The sequence below is a fragment of the Serinus canaria genome, chromosome 5, assembly GCF_022539315.1.
Source record: "Serinus canaria isolate serCan28SL12 chromosome 5, serCan2020, whole genome shotgun sequence".
In the NCBI taxonomy this organism is placed as follows: Eukaryota; Metazoa; Chordata; class Aves; order Passeriformes; family Fringillidae; genus Serinus; species Serinus canaria.
This window is the reverse complement of record NC_066319.1, coordinates 21148041-21160634: the sequence shown is the minus strand read 5'-3', so window position 1 is coordinate 21160634 and position 12594 is coordinate 21148041.

Here is a 12594-nt window from a genome sequence, read left to right as displayed (position 1 = left end):
TCTTTGAAGAGCCTCATGTGGCCCTCATTTCAGAAGTAGATTTCTTCTATATTAGTAAATACATTGGTTATAAATTTATAAAATCTTCTATATTAGTAAATACAATTGGTCAGTTTATAAAATCTTGCCAGTGAGTAGGCTGGGGTTGCACAAAAATCTGGAAGGAGATACAGCCAGCATGGTTAACCTCAGCTGACCAAAGGCCTATTCCTTATCATATGATTTCATGTCCAGGAATAAAAGCCAGGAAAAAGGAGAAGTAAGAGAATTTTGGAGTCATGGCTTTTGTCTTCACCAGTAACCATTGCACATGGATGTAGCCCTGCTTTCTTTGGAAATTATTAGACATCTTCTTGCTGATGAGATGTAGTGAATGAATTCCTTATTTTGCTTTGATTTTTTTTGGTAGCTTTTGCTTTGCCTATTACACTGTCTTTAGCTCAACACACTAGTTTGTTTTTTGGTTTTTTTTTTTTTTTTGCTTTTATCGTTATGCTTCTCTTCACCTTCCAACTGAAGGGAGGAGCAAGTAAAAGTGTGGGGCTTAGCTGCCTCCTGTGCTTAACCCACAACATAAGTTGTTTTAAAAGGAGTACAGCAGTTCAACATCTCAGTAAACAGTGGAATCAATACTAGATTGGACTTGAGCATATTAAAGCAAGTTCTTCCTAAAAATGATCAGTGGTGAAATACTCAATATTAACATATAAATGATTATTTTTATGTTTCAAAGTTAACAAGCAATAAAATGAATGTAACAGTTTAGCTGCCTTGCAGAAAATGCAGTAGATTAGCAGCAGAATTCAAATTTTTTTTAGAAAATTGGTGTATTAAAGTAATACATCTGCTATGCATTATGCTGTTCTTGAAAGCAGGAAAGCTATCAACATACTTTTTATGTTCTGAACAATTATTCTTACTGTGAATCATGAATACTGTGATTAGATTTCTGACTAATAACTCAAAAATATATAGGTTATTTACGTCTTAAAAATGGAGGTCTTTCTTCATGTCAGTGCCTCTCTTCATCAGTTTAGTTAAACAATAATATTGATTCCTGGATATGCAATTTGCCTGTCTTTACAGTATTAACCAGGAATTTTGTTCCATTTTTAATAATGTCTCTGGCTAAAGACCCAGGTTATCTTCATTGGAATTCCTGCCAGGATTTCTTCATAAAATACTCCATAACAAGAAAATTTCAAAATTAAGTGTTCTTTGGGGACCTCATAGTCTCCAAGCCCTCATTAAATTGCCATTTATACAATACGCTTCCTAACCACCAGGGTCACTTTGCTGTGAAGGTACATCACAAAGGGAAAGTAGTAAATCTCAGTGAATATTTCACAACCCTCTCTGGCAATTAAAGTTTTAAATGGCATCTTCTCTGCATAGCCAATAAAATGAGAATCAGAAGGCAACTGCATGATAGCCCAGATAAAACGAGCCCACTGCTGTCTCATAATATTTCACATTGAGAGAAAGAACACACACTAAACTGAAAGACAATATACATTGTTATGGCACCTCACTGTGCAGCAACAAAAACTTCTGTGGAGTTCTACTGACTCATAGGGCAAAATACTTCCAGAAGCTAATTTCAAATACACTGAATATCTTTATCATCTAAGCATTTAGAGAATGAAAGTCCATTTTCTTTCTCTCTGTTTGAGAAATGCAGTCTGTTGCCAAGGATCTGCTCTTTATCTGCGAAAGGCTTTCATTGAATTCAGTCTGGAAAATTTCTTCAGTGCTTCCCTTTTCCATTAAACTGGGAACAGGATTATATGGTATTTCCAGCCAATTTTAGAAGTTTTCAATCCACTGATCATGCTAACACTTTTTGCAGGAACATCATAAGTGAGTGAGGCTAGACTTGCAGAAGCTGGAGGGTGGAATGTGTTTCGGAAAAGTACTTTTGCTCTTTGTATTTTGGATACTTAAAAATGCTGCATAGTGCTGTATCAATGCAGTTCTCTGTTTTAGTGCAAAACCAAGAATCACTATACCCAAGAATTTTATATCTAGATACTTCCCAAATACTAGATAATTCTCCTATTGTCTGTGAAACCTAGAGATATTTTTTAATTACATTTTGAAAAACAGGGAAACTAGGGAGGAAATTCTGGAAATGTTTCAGTGAAGGTAGAAAAAGAGACACTGTCACATATATGTGGATGAATATATGAAAGATGTACATATATGAACTTTATTACACCTTGGTGGTAAAGTTACAGATTAATTCTTTAAGCTGATAGTGTTGACCCCCCACCTTGTTACTTATTCCAGGTATAGTAGTTAACATTTTTGACATTGTGTCATTTATTGACTCCTGTCACTAAATTTTATCTTGTTACAACTCTAGTCCATCTGAATCAGTAAAAACCAGTTATTTACCAGGTGAGAACTTGAAGTCAAGTAGTTCAAAATTTGCTCTTCATAATAAAAATTAAGAAAAATAAGTAAATAAGTAAGGCTGTCTCAGAATTACCTGCATATGTCTTGACAGTCTTAATGGAACTTAAAAACAAAGATCACTTATCTATAAACATAAAAGATGTTAAGAATGATTAAATATTCTGATGGGATATTTTCTGAGGTAGCTCACTTACAAATTGTGCATCTCCCAAAATAAACTTGTATAATTAAACAAGCCCATTAAATCACCAAAGCAGCTTAATTTTAAAATGCTCGATTAAAATTTGAATTTCATCAATTATTTTTTATAGCAAGCTTGTGTTCCAGAGATTCTCAGCCTTCTTTAAAATTTCACTTAATTTTGTAATAAGGTGTCACTTTTTGGCATGGATAAAACAATCCCCAACACTATCAAGGTTAAGAAATAATCAGTAAAGCTCCATAATTTTTAAATACTGATAATATTAATGAATCTTTAGTCTTCCCATCTGTTACTATTGGGGGAAGTTTCATCATGGATGTGAAGAAGAGGAGTAAGATGCAGTGTTGTGTCACTGAACAGATAGAAGTTACACAAGACTTGATTGCTGGAAAAGTAAGTCCTATACAAACTTATGGTTGACAGAAAATTCTTGTGAGGTAAAAATGAAACACAACTTTCTCATATGACTTTACAATAAATTGCATTCCAGTATGGCCTATTACATACATGATTTATTGCATATGGGCATTGTGGATTCCCCATCCCTAGAAGTGTTTAAGGGCAGGCTGGATGAAGCTCTGAGTAACCTGGTCTTGGGAAAAATGTCCATGGAAGAGGGTTGGAACTAGGTGAATCCAGGCCATTCTACCATTCAGTGTTTCTATGATATGTGCTCCTAGAAGTGTTGATTTTGCCATATTTTTGAAAAGAAAACAAGCACTTACATTAAAAATCAAGAAACAATATAATGAAGTTATGTTTTTCATTCAATTTTTACCATAGCAAGAACCTGTTTCTTTAAATCCTATGAAAAGCCATTTATGATTCAGTATACTCTAGGCAGAAGAAAAGGAAGCACAAATTCAGATAAAAGATATTCTAGTTTTTACAGTTTTGTCTCAAAGGATTAATGACACCTATTTATAAGTGTAATACAAATCTAGCTATCTTTGAAAACCAGAGATAACACAACAGACCCACTTGAACTTACTGTGTGTTTCAAACTGCAGTGCAAAAACAGGCTGCAGAGAATAGATGTGTGCTGTGTGGACAGGAGTGATAGAGGTGATAGAGTGATAGAGGCCTAAGTGTAATGAAAAATGATATATCTCTGTAGTCTTTTTCTTCATACAGCGAGTATTGCAGAGAGTGCTGAAAAGCACTGTTCCAAAAAATCTTGAAATTAAGAAAAAATAAAAATGCTTAAACTGGCAGGATATTTCACAGTAGAGGTAATGAAAGTTTTTTTTTTTTTTAATTATGCTTTATACAGTGAAATTTCACTCATCTCATGCCAAGTCCTGCAGACTCTGAACTGTCAACACTTGGTGAACTAACAGACACAAGAAACAGGAGATGAATATCAATGCTGTAGTCAAACCACAGTAGTTCAGCACTCTTTACTTGCAAAATTATTTCAACTGTTTTGACCCTTCATTATTGAACAACTTATTTTCTTCTAGTTGCAAAAAAAAAAAGAGAATAAAAAGAAGAAACTTGATAAAAATCAGGAAATTTAATTTTTCTTCATTTTAACCCCAAAAGGAGTAGGGTTCAAAGGAATATGCAAACCAAGTGGCAGGCTGACATACATGCAGGGGCTATTCCTCAGCTGTGTTTCTTTGTGCTTTTCCTTTATGCCTTCTCTCTGACTGCATGGATACTCCACAGCAAAGTAGAAGTTAATTAAAGGCTAATCAAATGTTTCTAGGGCAGCCCTTTCTCTTTCTCTTTCCAGCAGCCTGCTGGTGTGATGTATGAGAGGATAATAAATCTGCTAGAGAACAGCACTACTTGGAAAGAATGCAGCTGAATTTGTTCTGGTGATGTTGCATTGACCTGTTATTGACACTTAGAGATTAACTTTCATATAAATAACCCAGGTTTATTCTTGTGCACTGGACTTTTACTATAACTTCTTCATGTGCTTTAATTCAGCAGGCCAAGTTCTTGGAGCTCCGGGAAAGATATAAGAAAAGACTCCCTAGAAAAACTTTAGATCTTCTTTAGCTGTCTTTGTATAGAATATGGCAAAAAATTTCTGGCAAAAATGACCTCCTCTTCAAAGGTGAAAACTCACAAACATTTATTCTGACACTATAGGGCCTTGCGCTTTTGCAATATCCCAAGATTTACTAGTTGATTTTAACAATTACACCAGGAAATAATTTTCAAATTTTTTTTCTCCTTTTTCTTCTTCACCTTTTTTCACCTCTTCACCTTTGAAAAGCAAGACTAGAAATTGCTCTACCTCTCCATTCTCCAGTGGCAGCTCCAACAATAAATTCACTTATCTAAATTTCATACCATCACGGTTATGGCTGTGTTAAACACAGTGTCCAGTCTCACAGCCTGACACTTGAGAATCATAAATGTACCATCTCTAAGGAGAAAGCAAAGGCTATCATTGTCATTTAGTGTGACATTAACTTGCTCCTGTGTGAAAATGTTATCTTTTGGGAATACCCAGGAACAGTTGGAGAGAGAGAGGGGAGAATTTCTTTGCAAAATGGTTAATCATTACTGCTCATGCTTGCCTTTGAGAATTTGACCACATAATTTGGTAATTAGCAGATTTAATTGCTTTCTGACACTGAGGATTAAGTAGCCTGCCCTGCTCTCCACTCCCAGAGCCATTAGTGTGCCTGTCACCAAGGTCAATTGAGTTCATTTCAGAACTATTTCTCATCTATTTCCCTCCTATGAAGTGGAGACTCCAGGATGCCTAAGAACGGAGCATGTATCAAGGCTCTATTTTCTCTCTAGTATCTACAGCAGACAATTTCAAGATATTTCAAGATAATCATACCCACTTGTTTTATTCTGGAAGCTATTATTTATATTAAGATGTCAGCCAACAAAGTTTACAAAAAGTATCTTTTTTCTGACACAGTGGCAATAATAATAATTACAGGAAGCGTGACAACATCACTTGGTTATAGAATCAGAAAGCAGAATTCAGCTGCAGTGTTAAGTCCTATGACTTCATGTGGATTGTTTAACTTTTCTTTAGTTTCTCAAGACAGGTAAAAGTATTTTAACTTTTATTTACCCTATTATTTATAGCCATTTGCATGTTGTTTTCATCAGTCCTGAAGATGCTAGGAGCTGAAGAGAAAATGCTGGGCCTTTGCATGCTTTTTGTGAATTTCTGTGGTTGACTTATTGAAACTAAATTCTCTATTGCAGTGATTATACTCTCATGTATGCCCATGTGCCATTTCATATTACCTGACATGCATACTGGAATTTAATACTCACTAAGTTCCTTAAAATAAATTAATATCAATACAATGTCAAATTATACTGTAATAAGGACCAATATCCATACCATGAAAGATATGGAGATACTATCAAAACACAAAGTATTTAAATAAATGCTTTCCACTGGAACAAGACAACACAGATTTTTTAATTTAACTCTCCAGAAACCCAGTTTGATTTTGCAGTAGGGAAAACTGCAAAGGTTTTGTTATATCATTGAATCATCTGAAGTGACATGGCCAAAAGAAAAACCAAGGAAAATGTTCTTTGATCATTGACAAAATAGTAAAATTTGATCAATTAATTTTTAAAAAAATTCTTTTTTCAAATATGGAGTAGTGATTGCACTCTGGGATTTTTAAGGAAGCTTGTGGATGGTGAAAAATTAGATGGATTTGGAACACAAACTAATAGAAGAAATATTCATCTTGAAGTTCTAAATACAAAATCTTTAGCTGCTAAAGTCCTCAAATGTCACATTCATGGTTTAAACCATAGATACAAACCTAGAGTTATATCCCAAAGAAGCACTTGGTTGTTAATAGTGGAAGCTTTTATCTTTCATTTTAGACACTGTCTGACATATGGTCTGATTCAGGATGTTCTTGTCTGTGAAATATGAAGACACATTCCTTTTCCACCCCATCCACATACAATTTTCTCTAACTGGGAAGAATAAGAACACTGGAAGAAAAGTATCATTCAGAGCATTATGAGACTCAGCTGATGCTAGAAAGCAAAAGCTTGTTTGGTTCCAATGCTTATTTCATACATTAACATGTTTAAGGATGTTGATTTTGTCAAGAAATGGATCATTTGATGTAATGTCTTTGATGTTAACAACCATTTTTGTTTTGATCTTGAAGTCCATAATAGCTCAAGAACTCAAACATCATTTCAATTTCTTACATGCAATTTGGGTTATAGTTCCTTCATTATTATTCTGATTATTGCTCTCATCCTACTGGCTTCTTCACCTTGAGCTAAAGTGACATTGCAGTACTATGGGAAATCAATGTGGCAAAAAATTCTCATGCTACCACAACAATATTGATTTAGGTATAAAGACTAAATATCAGATAATAGAATGGATAAACAGATTAAAAGAAAGAAAACATGTGTGTTTTTGGATTTCTAATAAGTTTGTAAAAATGAGTGTAGTCTGTTGGGTAGAAAAAGGCTTGCTTATTGAGTGCATGAAAGCTGAATAAAGCTTTCCTCAGGCATAATTAGCAGTCACTTTGCATCTGAACAGGGCTGCACACTTCAGGCTTGACCAAGATGACCAAAGGAATATTCCAGACCAAATGACATCATGCTCAGTATTTAAGATTTGGAGAAAAAGGAAAAAGATAGGAAGCATTGAATATGGTGATTGTCTTGTCAAATGTACTGCAATTTTAATGAGGATTATTTGGGGAAGCTTCGGTGCATTTCCCTACACTTCTTGTCATCCCATTCACTTCTATAGTTTTCTCTTGGTTTCCAAATTCTCCCTTTTTTTTTTTTTTTTTTTTTTTTTTTTTTGTTGTAGCGCTTCATTTCTTCTGATTCTTCTCCTCATCCTTTATTTGCATTTCTTTCCTGATTTCAGCATTTTGTAGTAATTTTGGCCGTTTTTGGTCCTTTTGACTGCACCACATTTCCTCTCAGTCCATTTGGTTGTAGTCACTCCATTTCCATATTTCCTAGATTTTTTTCCATATATCCTTGGTCTTGATCATACCTGCTTTGCAGAGTGCTTGTTTGACTTTGTTCTCCACTTTCAAGATTTCATTCCCTTTTCTGAAAGGAGGAGTTCCATTATTTATATTTAGGGTTTTGAGGGACACAGACTGTAAAAAGACAGAAATAAATGTTGGCTCAGTAATACCTTTGAAGAGGTGGCCGAAATTCTGTAAGGATTGCTGGTTAGTTGCATGTCTAACTGGATGATGTCTTTCATTCTTTTACCCTGTGTTTCCTGACTTTTTGCTTGTGGTTTTTCTGCAAAGTGTTAACAGCTTCATCTATGTGTTTGTGTGAATATTTGAGAGAGAAGCAATCTGAGCAAAGATGGAACACCTAGAGAATGTATCTAAAATTAAACTGATTTTCTTAAATTGAACTGCTTCCTAAATGGAAAAAAATATTAATACCCAGTTTCTCTTACCAGCAGCTACAAATGAAATTTTCTCCATTTTGCCATGTAAAATTCTTTTTCATTATCAGAAATAACATTTGCCCAAACTTGACTTGAAGTTTTCATAATTCCTTTTTTTTATTTTGTTGAATGTAAGTTTCTATCAATATTATTTCTTAAATATTAAGTTGTAGATGTCCACAGTGAACTGGAAGGGAAAATTCTCTTTCCTATTGCTCTACACTATTTTGCCAGTATTCTAAGCTTCAACTGATTTTTGAACATTAATGCAAAATATTTTCTTAATAGCATTATTTATAAATTATATTTTTGTTTATATTGTATTAATATATATATAGTATTATATATATTTCTATAGTGTTGTTGGATAAGACAGAATTTCATGCTAACAAACTATACTGGATGTATAATAAACCTTCAATATTTAAATTTGAATAATTAGATTTATCTAGTAGTTAATTTCTATAGGTCTGCAGATAGTACAAGTAGCAGAAGTTTATATTGTTTTGACTGATTAATGTGATATAAACAAATGAGAGGTAACATATTCCTTTTTCATGCACAAAGCAAAAGGAGTGTTTCCTTTCCTGCAGTACATCTTTCTGACAAATTCATTTTTAGAATATTATTTAGAAAAGACATCAGACTTTTAAAATGCTGCTGCCATATTTGTTATTATTCATTGGTTTGGTGAATTGTCATTCCCTTCTACCCTCTTCTCTCACTCTTATTTAGAAGGCTATTTATTTGTTTTTCCTGTTGGAATATGGAGAGAATAAATTTACACAGTTCATCCTTAAATGCAATAGCAGTCATCCTCATGACTAGAAACAAGCTATTGTCAGCAGGTTTTGACTTTTAAAATTAATTTGAGTTTGAACTTTTAAAATTAATACAGTTTGAAGAGCTGTAAAAGTTCTTGGACAGTTCTGATTTTAAAAAAGTAGAAAAGGTGCATCCAATATTTAGGATGTTTTGGATTTCTCTTTTTTGACAATTAATGACACCCTTAGTCTCTTATGACAAGTGTTTATCATAGCAGGCAGATAAAAGAATGAAACTAATGAAAGGAACCACTCCTCATAAATTTTAAATTTCTTTGGACAAAATAGGCAGGGAAATTTAAGGACGCCATTTGTTCTGCTTTCTTCAAATGAGACGGAAATAAAGAGAATTACAGTAAGAAAAGAATCTCTACCAGCTTCGATTTAGAAAAAACATTTATTCATGTTTTGGATTAGTCTTTCCTGTCTGCAAATTAAGGCTGGCTATGTAGTACAAAACATATTTTTTTTCAAAGGTGACCAATGTACTCTATTTGGATAGATATCTTGATTCATTTCAATCTCTTGTGCTGAAAAAAAGGAAAAGACATGGACAAAAAGTAAGGAATAAAATCTGGTTGATGGGTTAACTTTCCAGTACACCTATGGTACTATAATACTGCAATTTTTTTTTTTTTTTGCTTCTTTTAAAAACATCACTTTTTATTATGCAGGTAATTTCCTAATTAGTATAACATTCTTCTCTAAATATTATAATCCATTTGAAAACACACAACAAAAAAAGCGTCTTCCAAGGTGCGCTTCTTCCCACTTCAGATAAACGGCTTGATTTTCAGTATTTAGTATAAATAAATAACAGCATGTTCTCAGCAGTTAAGCAACCAAAAAGGGTTTCCTTTTATCATCTTAGTAGCATATGGTGCCTTTAGACCACCAAAAAATGAAGAATCAAACAAGGGTATTAGAGATTTTCTTCATGTGGGAAATAGTTAAAGTAGGAAGAATTCTAGAAAGCTGTAGAAACGGATCCATTTATGAAAAAACCTCTGAAAGCAAATGGTGCCCCATGTGAGAAAAACCAGAAGTAGTAGTTACTACCAGATTTGACTTACATTCTTTGAGTAGACCAGATCTTTTACAGCATTAAAATTGCTGTGGTGTAAAATAGCAACTCAAACAAACAAGAGAGGTGCCTCAAACAAGCAAAAAGAAATACATATTACAGTAGAGCTATGTAACACAAGGTAATTAATAAGTGATAAGTTAAGAGGGTTTCTTTTTAGTCTTTAGAGAGGGGGAAATGGGGGAAATAGTAAAGTTAAGAAGAATTCCAGAAAGCTGTAAAAGCAGGCCTTAGAAACAGAAAGATCAGAAAACTCAGAACTAGCTGCAGCTGCAAAATCTGAAAGCAGAAAAGTTACAATAGTACAGCAAGCAAGGACATGAAACAACAGCTTGAGCTTTAGGCTTGGCTAAGATGGACCTTAAGACTGCAGAAAAATATGCTTAGGAAGATAGTGGAAAGTTTTAAGCTTAATAAAGATGTATTATGTATTGTCAATAGAAAAGCAGACAAGCAAGCATTGTGTGAAGCTGGTGCATGTGTACTTTTAGTAACTGGCTAGAACAATTGTCTGTAAGCTTTAGCAATAGGCTATTCACTACAAAGTTTTTTGAATGCTCTGTATAACAAAAATCTTTGGCTGCTACTGGTTGTACATGAGCCTTTGCCATCTTTCTATTGTCTCAACCATGTAATGAGGCTGATGCTGCAATAAAAGCTCAAGGAATGTATCCCAGCAGTCCCATCCTGTTCATGAAAAAGCCGCTAATCACACTTACTACAGGAGAATTCAAGCACCACTTAGAGTCAAGACTGAGACTGGGTTCAGAAATTACAGGGATGGGGAAGGAACATTTCCATAATATGTGCTCTATCAAAACCCTACCTTCTAGACAGCCTCTGAATGACCATGTATCTGCAACAAAATTGTAACAAATCTTTGATCTGGTCTGATGTACAGAAGTAGCACCTGCAGGTCTAAGCCTGCAAGAATTTGAGCTATACAAATATAATCTGATGTAATGAGTATGTTCCTAGTCATCATTTTGTGACTGTGGATGTCACAATAGTGAATGTTCTTTACTGACATTGAACATTTTTTTTTGCCAAGAATATTTGGAGAGCACAAATTTCTTCTTTGGCATTCTTGTATTCTGATACTTGGGCTTCCCACATGTTAAATAACCTCTTGTGTTTTGAGAACTGTGTGCATGCCTTTTCACAAATCACAGGTAGCATTAAAACTAAGCTGTCACCTTAGAAACTCTCCAATGGGTTTTTAATCAGGGTAATTGCCAGCACACAGAACCCATGAGAAGAACTATGCACCAAGAGGCATTCAAGTAGAGAGTGGAAAACTGTCAGTCAGGATCTTGGCTGTAAAGACTCCTTAACCAATTCACTTGTTTAGATAGGCAGGACTTGATCCACTAAAAGCCAATTTCTACCAAATGTAATCATTAAAGATTCCCCCTGGAAAAAACCCCAAAAAACCCAAACCAAACCGTACGTGATAGCCACTCTGAGTAGGGTTGCATCTGAGATACTTGCATCTTTAGTCCCATTAAAAGGCTAAAGGATTAGCTGTAATATTTCCCTTGTTATATGATAAACTGGGAAATGGAAAAATCAAGAGATTACTGATATTTTTTCTCATGTTAATCCATTTGTCTGACCTTCCCAGCACAGAAGTAGCAGCTTTTTCCCCCAGCAGCCCAGGTTCAAAAGTAGATTAGAGACAAAGCAGCAGAGTTAAGAGCTCAAAGCATCAAAACAAAGCATTTATCAACTAAACATCCCTGTGACCTTGATCCTCACAGAATGCAATTTTTTTCTATATGTCTCAGATACAAACACAGAATGTATACTTTATTCAAAATCAACACTGTGACCTATAAAAAACAATTTCTGTTATCAGGGACCAAAAAGTAGAGGGTTTTTTAATATTTTCTATGAAATAATAAAATAAAATTCACTTGTCAGGTTTAACATGGGGTGTGGCCCTGTGTCTCAGCAGCCACCAAATCTCTAAGAAAGTTTTCTCTGATAAGTAGCTGTCTCAAGAGATGAACAAAGCTGGAAAAGCAGAGCATCTGCAGATACATTTCTATCAGATATCTGACACACAACTAGAAATCAGGATAAAGGGATAATATTAATATCATCAACATTTTAATTTCCTCACTGAATACCTACACGGCTGATGGGAAGCATGAAAAAGATTGCTTTTCTGAAGCACAAGAAATCAAACCTTTCCAATTATTTAAAGTATTCCTGCTGCTTATTTGAGTGTTTCTTCCCTGGCAGGTAGCTACATGCTTTTAGAACTATATCTGTTGAGCAGAAGAACTGCTTTTTTTTGCCTCTGACAGTGGTGATCTCTTAGCTTTCCACCAATTGCCAAATCCAAAGGCAATGGAATGTAAGAACAAACTGTTTTCAATGAAAGGTACTTTGAAAAGTAAGAGCAGATAACATTTAACACCTAGGTTAACAGTCATGCCAAATAATTTTACTAAATCTCTGAATGTAAGTTCATCTTTCTCTGAGTTGGAATCTTAGTTTACTGAGAGTAGGATAAGCAGGGAGAGAAATTGATGCATGAAAGTAAAGAAGGGGTCTCCCTACTCAGCATTCTACTCAGCAGGAAATGACAATTTTGTAGTGATATCTAGTATAATAGATATAGAAGTTGTAAGCTGTCTGTGTAAAGGACATA